Here is a 13443-nt window from a genome sequence, read left to right as displayed (position 1 = left end):
GAGATTGATTAAAAATTTTGATGAAAACAGTGAAGAAGAAAGGTGAGACTTTTCATTATTGGAGACAGATGTTTCCAAGAATAACTGATGTCAAGATTAAGGAAGGCATTTTTGTTGGTCCACAGATCACATATGTCATCAATGAAAAGTGCTTCAAAGATCTGTTAGTCAGGTCAGAGAAAATTGGCTGGAAAACATTCAAGGATGTTGTTGAGAATTTTCTTGGCAACTACACACCACCAAACTACATCCAACTAGTTGACAAATTTCTTACAGCATGCAAGACTATCAAGTGTAACATGTCATTGAAGATTCATTTTCTGCATTCACATTTGGACTACTTTCCCAAAAATCTACGGTAGGTACAATCAGTAACAAACATGGTAAAAGATTTCAACAGGACTTTGCCGAAATCGAAAAACTATATCAGGGCAACTAGAATCCATTAATTTTAGCTGACTAAAATTGAATACATTGAATACTGAGCACAAATGAAAATCAGCAGCAAAACACTTTTAGCCCTGTTGAAGTCATGCAATGTGTTGGAAACATTATGCAATTAAATACATTATAGTCATGCTGTACATTAATACATTAAAAGTTAATTTCACACTTCTCAAGATTCCTACATGATACAGTCATACTGAAATTATACTTGTGTTCAGGTTGAAGGGGTCAATTATTATCACCAAGTTTTCCAGGAAGCAAATTTTTTGGAAAAAAATTGTCCAGTGATACAAATGAAACAGGGAACCTGATGTTGCTGAATAGATCTCTTTAGCTTAATTCATTTGTTTTAATAAAGACTCTCCCCAAGACAGGATTTGCTGAAAATTATGGATAATAATTATAGCATTTCAATAACAGGTGTGTTCACTTTTACAAACTACTTATTCTGTGAAGATGATGGAACTTGCTGAGACGGCTAACTTGACTTCTTTAATCAGATAAAAGGCAATACTTTCATTTACTTTTGATTGGAAACCCCTTGTAGATTTTATGTTTGTTTCTTTATGTTTTTTTAAAACTTTCTTGAACTTAGCTTCCTCATCGATTTTTTTCCTTTTTCTTACTTTATATCAGTTTATATTAGTTTTATCTTCCTTTTCTAAAAATCTTTAATAATAGGTAAAGGTAAAGGTTCCCCCGCACATGCATGCTAGTCGTTTCCGACTCTAGCGGCTGGTGCTCATCTCCGTTTCAAAGCCAAAGAGCCAGCGCTTGTCCGAGGACGTCTCCGTGGTCATGTGGCCAGCATGACTAGACGCCAAAGGCGCACAGAACACTGTTACCTACCCACCACAGTGGTCCCTATTTTTCTACTTGCATTTTTACGTGCTTTCAAACTGCTAGGTTGGCAGAAGCTGGGACAAGTAACAGGCGCTCACTCTGTTATGCGGCACTCGGGATTCAACCTGCCAAACTGCCGACCTTCTGATCGACAAGCTCAGCATCCTAACCCACTGAGCCACCGCATCCCTAATCTTTAATAATAATTACCTATAAAAAAGCCTCTTACACTTAATTATCTGTACTTGTGAAATCCAGAGTTCAGAAACTTGATTTTTCACATTCTCTGTCAGCCCCTTTTAAATAATTGCATTCGAACCTCTGTTTAAAAAATAGTTTGGTGTAGAGGTTGTAAATGAGTCAGAGGACCCAACTGATTTCAACCTTCACGGCATTTCTCAAGAGACATAGCATTTTGCTTTTTAATTACTTTTGCTTGCTATGGAAGCAGGATGCAGACATATTTGGGGGGAAAGAAAATTACATGATTTGCTATGATCCTCCTTGGAGATTATGACATGAAGAGCCAAGTTGGAACTTGAATAAAGAATGGATGCATCTGGGTAGGATATTTGCAAAGTAGAGTAAAGAGAAAGGGTAAGAAAAGATTTATGTGTAGAACTATGATTTTCTACAGAGGTTCTGGTCTAATTGCATAAATAAGCAATAGTAGCAAAGATAGCAAAAAAATTACCCCAGAGACATTATTATTTTGGTTATTTTTTCTTTATACGTCCCTTGTGAGGTTTCTTAAAATTTAATTGTGGCCTTCAAATAGATTGTGCTGGAGAAAATTGCCAATATTCTCATCCCTTTTCTTCCTTCTCAGTCACCTAAGCCGTTTCATCAGAGCGCAGTTTGCAAAGTCTCCAATATTTTTATGAAGAGACTGCATAATCTGGTCAAGCACACAAAAAACACGCTGGAGAATATTTCTTTGAGCATGACCCAAACACACAATAAATATGTGGGTACAAAGAAGTACAAAGAAGAGGTCATAGGAAATTACTAAATTTTGTTCATTCCTGGGCAATAACAGGAAGCCTCCTCCTTGTGGGTATGGTACCGGTAGTTAATGCTTTAGCTTTGGGGAAGTTCTGCTGTTTGCAATAGCAGTGGTTATCTCTGGCTTTGGTCATAACTGCAGTCCTGTCACTGCAAGGGCATTTTTTTTTAATTCCATTTGTATCCCGCCCTTCTCCAAAGACTCAGGGCGGCTTACAAGCTTAGCAGTAGCCTTCATTCTATGTATATGCCTGCTTATTAGGGCTTTCACACACACCCCAAGCGGCATTATTACAAAGTCAGCTTAATTGCCCCCAACAGTCTGGGTCCTCATTTTACCTACCTCGGAAGGATGGAAGGCTGAGTCAACCTTGAGCCTGGTGGGATGCGAACCTGCACTAATTGCAGGCAGCTGGTGTTACTTAAGGAGGCATTAGCCCACTGCTCCACCAAGGCTCATTTTGACTACTTCTGTATGTGTAGGTGACTTTCTCAATAGTAACAAAAAGAGTCAACGTGGCTAAGTAAAGCTTTGTTCCAGATTCAACACTATAGATGTCTTCCACAAGTGTATGCATTATGTATGATCCAAACTTCTTAAGTGGCTGAACTTTTGATAAAGGTTCTAAAAAATTCCCAGATAAACCCTAAATCCGCTTGCTTAATCTGGGTAAGGTGGCTGCCACTAGAGAGGGAGTTTTTCTATATAAAAATACTTCACACTTTCCAAATCTACATACAAACGGAAACAAATCTGTCAGCCCCCAAATCCATCTCAGGAAGAGGCAACTATGTTGTTTTGAATTCTGAATGTTGTAATTCCAGTTCATCTGGATGTCAAAAGGTTGAATTGGGTTGGAAAGTTACATAATGGTTTTGATATTTTTTTTCAGCAGATCATGAGTGATCCTTGCATGGTGCTGGACTGCAGGCTTTGAGTGCTCTCAGAACCAGTAAAGGCTGTAAATATTGAGGAGGTAGATAAGTTGAATGAATAAATTCCCCCCATCTGTGAGCAGATAATTTCCTTCACCTTTAGCTACTTTCAGCTACAGTTTTATGATCCTGAAGTTCTTAACCCTAGATTGTAATAGCCCCATCCTAATTATGTACGACAGCATTTCCTGACCTTGGGAACTTTAAGATGCATGGATTTCATTCAACTTCCAGAATTCTTTTGGTTCCTAACTTTGTCCTATTAACTTATTGAGGAAGGAGAGGTTATTTCTGTCAAATTTCTGCTGTTCCTCCAATCCCATCTAGGTCTCCTTCTGTACCTTACTTTTATCATATGTTCAGCTGCAGTATCAGGGACAGATGTTAAACAACCATTTGTCGGAAATGGTATAGGGTGTCCTGCTTGAGCAGGGGGTTGGACTAGAAGACCACCAGGTCCCTTCCAACTTTTTTATTCTGTTATTCTATTATTCTTCTGTGATTATTTTATTTGGAGGATCCCCTTTTTTAAGTTCCCATCTCACAGCTTTCCTCTACAGAAGGGTTACCTGATCTTCTGTGTTGCACTTAAGGGTGGGCAATGGGTGGCCTTTGACCAATGTAAAGTTTTGTGTTGTACTATTTTTATATTCTGGACTTCCATGGTGATAACCCAGGATCAATTCATCCATAAATACCTCCATTCATAAAATTATAGCCTTGTAAGACATCATCTGGTATAGCCCACTGCACAGTGGGAGATCCTCTAAAGCTTCCAGCGGTTTGCATGCCTCGCCTGATATATAGGAAACTCTCACATTGTAAAGAAAGTTTGAATTTCAAGCAAAATCTTTATTTTGAAGACCCCTTCTAAGTTCTGCAGATTAATGCTTGGATAAGAAAAATGTCCAACTGCCCAGAAGAAAAAGAGACAGAGATACGTTGTGACAGATGTTTTGTTAACACCAAGCTTTTGCACAGTTTGGGGGACTGCTTTAGGGAAAAAATATTTAATTCATGCAATTTAAAAATTGTTTACCCTAAGCTACTCCAAACTGGTGTAAGATTCCTCCCATAAGTCTTGCTATCCCAGAATCCTGTTCCTTTCAAAATACGACTCTGTCCATTTAGCTCTGTTAATCAAGAAACAATCTCCCGCCTGAGTTTGTTTCTGTGGCATTGTTTTCCACAGATTTCTAAAAACAGAAATGTTTATATTAAATATTTCAATCCTCAACACGGTACAATCTCCTCCTAGCTAAAATCACATACTACAAGACCATGATCCAGATCTTATCTTGGACTCAGTTAATTAAAATGTCCTTGACTTGTGTTGGTTTCTTTGAAAAATGGCCAGATTGGAACATCTTTAATTCTTGTCCATTTTTCATGAGGATACAACAGTGGCTCATTTTCATTGCATGCAGCTTGGCGTTTGGTGGTACGTGATTTGGCAGTCTCTGTGATACATCATTCTCTTCTTTCTGCTTCTGAGAGTGCAGATGCCTGCAATAAATGATGGCATAGATTGCCTTCAGGAATAGTCATCTCATAAAAACTCTGTCACAAGCCCAGGTTATCTCTATAGCGGAAGTTTTATCTACAGATTGTATCTTACAGAGCAGAACTCTCTCCAGTTGAGACTGGAAGTCTCTGAATGGTCATGTGTTAGACACTGCATCATTATTTTGGACTTAGGAGTCTTTTGATGACAAATTGAGAGAGATAAAGGGAGATGGTCTTCCTATGTTCTCCTGATGTCTGTCTCTCCCCTGGCCTATTTTGTAAAATGAGCCTCTGGGTTTAAACAACAAGGGAACTTCTTAGCTTTCTGTCTTTTCAAATGTAGTTTAGGTAGAAGATTTTCTACCTTCATGTGTTTATCATTAAATAATTTTCCTTCAAATACAATGAATGTTTGCTAGCATTCATTGATAGCGGAGTCAAGCTCACCCTCTGCAACCAAGACAAATATATTATGAATATTTTTCTTCTTTAGTAAAACCTTTGCTACTTATTTATTTTATGGACTTAAAGGCCACTCCAATCACAGCCCCAGCAATAAGCAGCAGAATAACAATCTCTACAACAACCTCCATCAACAGACTTGATGGAGATATGCAGGAACTCTTATCTAGGCAAAATGGGCTGAAGCATTTTTCAAGTCCAGAACAAGATAGTGGTTCTCTAGGACAACTAATCATGGCCAACTCACCACAGCCAACTTGCCCAGCTGTTTCACCTGGCCAACTTGTTGAGGGACAACTTGCTGTAAGACAATTCAACCAGGATAACTCAAGAGAGGACAAGTGAATTGCAGTGAGCCTTATCTTGCTTTAGGTTTGACCCTTCTCAAGTTAAAAGTCTTTGAGGCTGGGATGAACTGCAATTCTAGTTGTCCCTTTCTTGAGTTTTAGTTATCCCACACTGAATTGTCCTGTGGCAAGTTGGCCATGGTGAATTGGCCACAGTGAGACTGCTGGGCAGAGTTATCCAGAGTGAGTTGCCCAGGGCAAGTTGTCTCATTCCGCTTGGAAGCAGTTTAGGAAGATACCTCCCTAATTCACTGGATCATGAGAAGAAAGAGGAGCACAGTTAGACTTGTAGCATTCTGTTATTTTAATTAATTTCAATGTAACTAGTTTTAGCTGTGGAATCAATTTTCTGGTCTGCTCTATCTAGTAGGGTTGGCTGACACAGGATCAGTTGGGACTGTGGCAGTTTCAAAATGTTGTAAAACCGCTATAAATAAGGTTGCCTACAAATTCAGGCATGAGCAGACCCAGGTTACCTACAGGTAGCAGTTTTGGTCCTTTACCCATCAGGTCTTCTGTTGCTTTGATTTTGCAATCCTGCACTGTTTTATTTTGAAAAGCCAAGAGAGGCAGATAAGAGTCAAACCCCGGGGTCACAGTTTTATGTAGCAACTTCTTTACCATTTTGACAGCTGACTATTGTTCCATTGCTATGGGAAGGGAAGGAAATTGAATAGAATCTGATTGTGCTGAAGAAAATACTCTGAATTTAATACACATGAATCATATTATTGAAATACTGTGTTGAAACCTTTCCGGTATTTGGAAAGGTTTGGCTTTACTTTCTGGATTACCTTTCTGGATTCCTGTATCTTGGAGGCCATAAATAAGGTTGGAATAGTAATCTTCAAAGGTAAAATATTGTTGTTGTTTTTAAATGTAGCTATATTTGTTTTAGAAGTGAATGTATGTCAATCTTCTTCCATAACCTCATGCAACATTTGGTTGGCTTTTGATCCTGTCAAAAGCAACTATTGAGTGATGACATGCTTCCATAACTCTGTTATACAGCAAGGCTAAAATGAGAACAGTCTGGTCAAGGTATATTAGGCCATGCTGGACATAACATGCTTCCTTTAACAGTACTTCTGCTCCCACAAACACATTTCCAAGCCAGCCTTCCAAAATGACATGCTTAATTGTTTGGAGCTGTGCAAATTCATTTCTTGTAGCTTTGTTATCCAAATTCAGAGGAAGTACACCATGTTGATTGCCTAATGACTCCATCTCTTAGACAACCTTTTCCATACTACATAGGCAGGCAAGTCTCACTGTGTTTTGTCAGCAGGAAAATTTCCTGAGCCGTATCTAATCTGAACTTACCATGGTTCTAAGCCTGTCAATGCACGTTCCAATCATTTGGGTGTTCCGAAGAACAGCTTTGTTACTGTTTCAAGTCATTTGTGATCAGAAAGTAGCATTACCAGTTGCCCACGAGCAAAATATTGGAAAGAATTTATTCAAAGATCACAGATGGTAGCTTTTTTACTATTTATGCAAACCCCCTGTTGAGTTTCTGAAAGGGCTCTGCTTGCATTGTCAGTTGGTTGCTCCTGTGAAAACCTCCCCAATTCTTCTTCAGAAGAATCACATTGTAAAATCATCTGCTCCCCCGTTGGCAGTATTTTATGACAGGTGCTTGGGTGATTAATTGCTTTAATCTTTCAAATGCTTTTTCCTGGTGTACCAACTAGTACTTTCCACATTCTTTTTAATACCGCTATAGTACCCATTGAATTTGCACAAACTTTGCACAAAATTTAGCTAGGAAGTTTATTGTTCACATGAAACAGTGAATTCTGGTCACATCCATGGTCATAGCCTGTTCCAAATTGCCTCTTCGTTCTGAGATGAGCCTTTAGACCTTGACCTGAAAGATCATGCTCTACATATGACACCTATTCCTGGTTGAATTTAATTTTGCCTGGATTTAATTTGATATTCTTTTCTTTCCACAAATGGAAGAGAGACTGTAACTTACCAATAGGGAGCTTTCTACATTATTTTGTCCTTCTATAATTGGAATGTCATCAATAATTAGCTTCAAACTGGGCTATTAATGCTTGGTTTAATTTCAATTGAAATACTTCACATAGCAGAGATGCTCAGGCATCGCCATCTCTGACAGTCAATATGTGAAATGTAGTCAAATTTGCTTGACTTTTCATGCAACTTCACAAAGTAGAAGTCATTGCTGACATCACGATGGATATTCAAGTTTCAGGTCACACAGACACCATCAATTGGAAGCATTAGATATTCAAACCATTTTCATGTTCAGCTGATGGTTAGGAAGGTTCCTGGATCTCTAACTGGCTTCTTTACTATATTTTGTGCCTACCGTATATTAGGGATGTCCAAATCCTTTGAAAAAGTGCTTTGAACTATGTGCGATCGCATCCAAAACATCTCTTTTCCAATCCATTGAATTGTCTAGTGTTTTGTGAAGCTGCTTCCTAACGTGTTTCTGGATGCACATGCATGCATAGTTGCTTCACTTTGCTAGGCAACAAAGCAAAGTAGCTTTGAGAGAGACAGCCAAGGACTGCTGATCAAGAAACTGGGGAAAGATGCATTTGTTTCATTGATTTAAAAGAATTGATTTATGACCGCAATTGAGCCCAAAATTTCTGTTTTTAAGTGAGACATGTGTTGAGTGAATTTTGCCCCATTTTATGACCTTTCTTGCCACTGTTGTTAAGTGAATCACTGCAGTTGTTACATTAGTAACATGGTTATGTGAATCTGAGTAAGATGCCAAGCATCTGAATTTTGATCACATGACCACGGGGATGCCACAATGGTCATAAGCATGAAAAACAGTCATAAATCACATTTTTCAGTGCCGCTGTAACTTTGAACGGTCACTATATGTATTGTTGTAAGTCGAGGACTATTTGTACTTTAGATAAGCTCACATGTACTTGGAAATACCTCTTGCCTAGCCCTATGTCTTATCTTGTCTATGGTAGTCTTTTATTGTTCTTGTTTATGAACTGATGTAAGTCTGTAAACTGCAGCATTATATTATCCCAAGCATACTGTCATTTGCTTCCCTTGACTTTCTTGTCTATGGCATTGAGGTGTTTGGGGTCTTAAGAATTTTTAGTTAGATTTGGAGCCTCTACTACTTATGCTTTAGACCAGGGGTGTCAAACTGCCGACCTGTGGGCCAGATGCATCTCGCGGAAGCTGTACCCAGCCCAGCTCCGGCAAGGGGAAAATAGTCACAATACATCACAACATGTCATGTGACGTGGCGAGTTTGACACCCCATGCTTTAGACTATCATTTGTTTTTAAAAAATAGTGAATGTTTGGGAGAGATCTTACCAGTTTACCGTTTAAGGGCTGCCCCTCCACCAACCGTGGAAACTATTTTGTTACAGTAGCCTTAACACGCCTTCAAAATTTGAAATCTACCAGTGGCCCCTTCTTTGCTTGTTACTGATCTTACCATCCCAGGATTATTGAAAGAATATTGATAGAGAAGCATGCATGAGTTTTTCCTTGGGTATTGTGACTCAAGTGATTGGAGTCCTCTTAGTGGGAGGTCTTGATTGTATTAAGGGTTTTGTATTGGAATTTAATCTGAAATTGTTTTGTTTCCTTGATTTAGTGTAAGCCATCCAGTATCACAGTGCTCAAGTTGGCTATATAAATGCTCTAAAATAAAATATAATATTGGGAAATCAGTAGGGAAAGTAATTAATATTCTTTCCTAGGATTTATACTTTATTCAGCTCACTTTAGCTGTCTTCCAGATATCTAGCCATGCATTATCCTGCATCATATAAACAGGAATATGTGGCTATGGAGGTGGTAGCCTCTTAATGCCTCAATTCAAAACATGTATTTCCTATGAAGGGCACAAAAAAGGAATGGAGTTCAGAAAGCTCCACTGAGCATATCCATACTGTCTCCCAAACACATTTTCAACTATGGAGTTGAATGATTGCACATCCCTAAAGTGGATTTTGCACTGCAAAAAGAAAGCAACATCCTATGTCTGGGAACAAGACCAAGTTCATTTACATCAAGAAACGATCAGCTGTAATTTATTGTGACCATCCCTGGAGAGCCAAGATTATGTATCAGTTTCAGCGTGGCACTAAAATTAGTCCTTTTCTATAGTAAGTTCTCAACAATACGATGCCATGCTAAACCATATTGTTTCAATCTCATTGCTTTTTGTCTAAGACACAATAGGTGGATTTACCCACAATGTTAAGTTATGTAGGTTGTAGCTACATAGTACTAAGACACTTCTGTCAGTTTCCCATGATGGTGCTTATATTTTTAAAAGGCAAGATAAAAATAGAATGATATCTTTAACACCATCAAACAATGTCTTCGTCCCCAAGGTCTTTGGGAAGTAATCAATACTGTAGGTGCATAAAAATTCCAAATCCAATCTAAACATCTGGCTGACTATGTGATCAATCATAATGAACCAGAGTTTATAAATTTATTATTATCTATGCATGATGTCACATGCTTTGATCAACAAAGCATGATATTCTAACCCAGGGGTGTCAAACTCACAACATCACGTGACATGTCGTGACATATCATGACTTTTTTTTTCATTGCCGGCAATGGGCTGGGCTTGGTTTCAGCATGACGCATCTGGCCTGCGGGCTGGCGGTTTGACAGCCCTGTTCTAATCCCAGAAGAATCATTAAAAAGAAACAAACTCTTCCAAGGGTTTTCTAGTAAAAGGTAACGTGGTCACTGTCATCAATACTGATTACTGAGGAGTCCTTGGTGCTCTCTGAGCTTGGTTGTTTTCTTGCGGACATTTTATTACTCAAAATAGGTAATATTATCAGTGTTTCTGAAGTAAGAAGTGGGGTTTGCTCTCAGTTTATATGCTAATAGCTTGCCCTGTCAGGCTTGGTGGGAGTGGTCTTGGAGGTTCTTTGGTTGAATTGTTTACTGTTAGCTTGTTTGGCAGTTCCTTGATTGGGGTATTGTTTACTTCGGAGGTCCCCAACCTTTTGATCACCAGGGATTGGTTCCGTGGAAAAAGGTTTTTCTGCGGACCGGAGGGAGCGTGGTTTCATGTACTGCCTGCATCCTGTGGATGGGACTTTGTTTGCGTGGACCAGTTTCTGGCATGCTGTGGCCCAGTGCCAGTCCAGAGACTGGAGGTTTGGGGACCCCTGGTTTACTTGATTGTTGGTCTGATGTTAATCTTGGAGTTAATCTCATTCCTAAATGATAGGGATAGCTGCACAGCCATGGAGTCTTGCATCAAGGGAAGGTTTAAATGAGAAAATCCTTATTAAACTAATGAAGGGAAAGATCTCTATATAAAAAGGGGGAAAAAGAATGGATAGAGAAGAAAGCTATAATGGAAAACTTACAATCCCCCCCCCACAAAAAATAACCAGTCAGCCTAGTAAGTGTATTACTGTATCTCTTTAAATATGTCTAGCATGTTTTCCAAATTAATTGCATCAGGAGGACTAATTGGAAGGAAATCATCCACCCCTCTGCTTGAATATTGAGGCCTTTTCTTCCTTTGGTGCTTAGCTTGATAAAATATGGAGAGTAACTAAAAGTTTATTTAAGGAAATTGACTACTGCTTTATTCAATAATTGAGTATCATGTTTCTGATATCCTGGATTTTATCAGCAAATCAGAAATGCTGACCCCACCTTCTGAGTGACCTTGGTGGAATGATAAAGGTGCAATTTGGTTTCTACGGTTATGTCATTGTTTAAGTGCAAAAGGCTTTTTGGGAAATTGAAAGCTGAATTCCACTTATGCAGGCCTTTCAGCATGGAATCAACTTACCAAATGTTCTGCATTCCAAAGACACTGATTTATCTCAGCCCAGTGCAAAAGCAGCAAGTAAAGCAATAAATGTGAGAGTAAACGGATCATCAGATGGCACCTGTTTTAACTCTGCAGCACCCTCTAATTTTATTAAAGAGAAAGAACAATTTATAGAATGCATATACAGTAAACCTGTCATTTACTTGGCAGTGGGACAAGCCATCACATCTAAGCTTCTGTTGTGTATTCAGCAAAGAAAACAATTTAGTTAAACAATTAAAGAGACCTTAAGTTTAACAGTTAAAGCGACCTTAAGTTTAACAATTAAAGGGACCTTAAATAAAAGGACTTAGCTCTATACCCATGAATATATGTAATAAACAAAGGAAGCGATGTAAGATTTAAAGGCAATCAGTGAGACTGAATGAATGGAGAATTGCTTATGAAAGGCATTCTCGAGAAAAATGAACTAGATAAATTAGAAGCTGCTGGCAGAGGGTTGTATGGTGGGGGGGGATGTGGAGTTCCTAAGAGTATTAAGACCTTAACAACACTTGGTAAAGCAGGCTTTATAACACAAAGCTGTATTTACAAAGGGGACATGAATAAATCTGTACTACATGCAGCTGTCCCTTGTGGTTATGAGCTGCTGAAGACCCAACAACATTGAATACACACATGCAATACTGCAAAACTACAGTACCCTAAAGGTTTCTTTGTTTGACATAGTTCAAATTAACTGTCTTGACACAATGTCTGAACAATGTAGTGCCTCATTTTATTTAGCAGTTGATGGCAGATATTTTTTGTAGCAGCCAGAAAATCCTGCTGCTCCTTTCTTGCATTATTACTGTCTGTAGGATGTTTTAAAATTGCAGCTCACCTGTAAGATAATAACATTCCTGAAGGAGCAAATCTAATTTATTTACCAAGTGGTGTCAAATCTTGTAAAAGCTTTTCATCAAGGATTATGATAAAGCTTTTACCAGAGCAGATAAAAGAGAAGTGCTCCTTCAAACAAGCCATATTTAACAACCAGAGTTTGATGCAATAAAATGTGGCAATTGCTGCTGTTTATGGTAGTTTAAGGGACGCGGTGGCTCAGTGGGTTAGGACGCTGAGCTTGTCGATCAGAAGGTCAGCAGTTTGGCGGGTCGAATCCCGAGTGCCGCATAGCAGAGTGATCGCCTGTTACTCGTCCCAGCTTCTGCCAACCTAGCAGTTTGAAAGCATGTAAAAATGCAAGTAGAAAAATAGGGACCACTACGGTGGGAAGGTAACAGCATTCCGTGCGCCTTTGGCGTTTAGTCATGCTGGCCACATGACCACGGAGACGTCCTCAGACAAACGCTGGCTCTTCGGCTTTGAAACGGAGATGAGCACCGGCCCCTAGAGTCGGAAACGACTAGCACGCATGTGCGGGGGAACCTTTACCTTTTTATGGTAGTTTATGCAACTTTCTTGTAATATGGTGAATGGGAGCATTGAATAGGCCTTCTCTGTTCTCCATATGCTCAGCCAACACTGAGCTAGAAAAATATGTGGTAAGAGTATTTCAGTCCCCCTTTCTCCCATTTTAGGAAAAAAGCAAGTGATATTTTTAATGTAATAGTATTTATGCATTAATCTGTTTTATTCAGCAAACATTAGCACAAGATGCGTGAGATATTTAAAAATCAGAATTGAAGTCCTGTAAACCTGCAGATAAAAAGTTAGATTGCAAATCCAAAAGATTTATGACATGCCCACCTGAAATATCTATGGTCTGAAATATTCTTTCCAAGAACAAAGAAAGATTTGATTTCTGACTTTCCTGACTACATGCTATTAAAATTAAATTTCACACAGTAAAAAATATTTCTGACCTTCCCTTCCTTCTTTACTGGCAAAAATAACAGTAATTGTGTATTTTTGTTTAATGAGAGTACATGCCAGTTTAGGAAACAATGGAAGAATCCTAATTTTTCATTTCTTTGATCTAGCATGTCCCCTTTCTAAACCCATTTTTCAATATGGAACAAAGGGTTTTTTCCAGCAAAATTTTATTTTTTGTTTTTAGCCTGTGTTTTAAAACACAGACGAGTAGCCTCACAACACGTGGGATTAGAGAAAG

This window comes from Vipera berus (assembly GCF_964194415.1).
Source record: "Vipera berus genome assembly, chromosome: 2".
Taxonomy (NCBI): Eukaryota; Metazoa; Chordata; class Lepidosauria; order Squamata; family Viperidae; genus Vipera; species Vipera berus.
Note: the sequence above shows the minus strand (reverse complement) of the source record.